This window comes from Canis lupus, chromosome 26 (genome assembly GCF_048164855.1).
Source record: "Canis lupus baileyi chromosome 26, mCanLup2.hap1, whole genome shotgun sequence".
NCBI classification, from domain to species: Eukaryota; Metazoa; Chordata; class Mammalia; order Carnivora; family Canidae; genus Canis; species Canis lupus.
The window spans coordinates 44,131,936-44,133,391 of record NC_132863.1 but is presented as its reverse complement, the minus strand read 5'-3'; the positions used below and the strand labels follow the sequence as shown (position 1 = coordinate 44,133,391).

The window sequence follows — 1,456 nt, the reverse complement described above, 5'->3', positions numbered from 1 at the left end:
CCAATTTCCCTCTTACAGTTGTCTGATGCAGCATTCCCCAAACCTGGAATTTCACTACAGCAAAACTTAAAAAAAAAAGAAAGAAAGAAAGAAAGAAAGAAAGAAAAGAAAAGAAAAGAAAAGAAAAGAAAAGAAAATGTGTGGGTTGCATAAGACTGCCAACTCCTGCCTTTGCCAGGTATAAGCATTTATGGAAAAAAAAAAAAAAAGGCTGCCATCTGCTAGTATCACTTCACAAAAGTTATTTTTGCAGGCCCAAATAGGAAAATCTCAGAAAAAGATTTTTTCACATCAATCACATTTCACCCTGTAAAAAACTCACTCTGGTATCTTTTTTTTCTTTCTTTCTTGTTTTGCCAAAAGCTAGTGAAACTTCCATCCCAGGCTCACCAGAGTTTGAAGACTTGCATTCAGGATGGCTGATCCTCGGTGCGGGTTCTCCGCCAGGGTGAGAGTGGGTGGCAATTTTGCCCCCAAGGGGACGTTTGGGGATGCCTGGAAACATTTCTTTATTTTGCAACCAAGCGGGGCGGCAACTAGTGGGTAGAGGCCAGGGATGCTGCTTACATGCTACAGTGCCCAGGACGGACCCCCACACAGAGAAGCATCCTGCTCCAATGTCAGTAGCGCTGAGTTGGGAGACTCTGGTGTGCAAAGCTCTACTGGGTGGCAGGGGGTTTGCTCACCAACACTCCATGGGTGCCCAGGAGGGACAATGAAACCTGCGGTCAGAGAAAGATGAGGGTGCTCTGTCTTGTGCAACACCCCCCGGCGAGGTCAGGGGAGACCCTGGCGTGTCGGGCACCCCAGCGCGTGAACTTCCTACGGGTGAATTACTTTCCAGTCCCCTGGAAATTCTCACTCCCAGCCCAGCAACACGAACTTGGAACAAGACTTTTCCGAGGTTGATTTTACTTCTTCTTGCCAGCTTGGTCCCTCCTGCGGGCCACCCTTCCTAGCTGGACGGTCTCCGTGACGTGGAGCTGAGCAGTTGTCCGTGGCTGAGCCAAGTTATTTCGGGCTGCAGTGTGGAGTGCTGTGTACACACCCCGACAAAGGACATCAAACAGATCTGTGAACCGTGGTTGTGATGGGAGCTAATTAGCATTTCATAACATTCAGCGGGGGAGAAAAAGCAATGACACTTCAGAGCAAATAAAACCCATTTGCAAATTTAATATTTTTCTGACAAGTTCGTCTCTAACCATTACCTCCCCCCCTTGTGTAATTTATGCCTTCAACTACTAGTCGTCAAACTACACTCTCTGCAAGGCTTCGCTCCCTGGGAATTCACTGGTTAAAAGTTACAGTGGCATCTAGATCTGGGTGTCCCCCCCCCCCCCCCCCCCCCCCCCCCCCCCCCCCGCTGCTGGCCCACCGCCACTGCCACTGTAGGCCTTTCACCTGCTTTTGGACAGTCCACAGTTACGGAAAGGGTTCATAGTTTTAAATAGCC

The 1,456-nt window shown here is 49.0% G+C and overlaps 1 long non-coding RNA gene across 1 annotated transcript; it reads left to right on the top strand.

Moving 5' to 3' along the window:
* The first annotated feature begins 356 nt into the window (after nt 1-356).
* LOC140618576 (uncharacterized) lies at nt 357-1,178 on the top strand. Its single transcript, XR_012018647.1, has 2 exons — nt 357-448; nt 929-1,178. It is a non-coding gene; the product is annotated as an uncharacterized lncRNA (long non-coding RNA).
* The last annotated feature ends 278 nt before the right edge of the window (nt 1,179-1,456 follow it).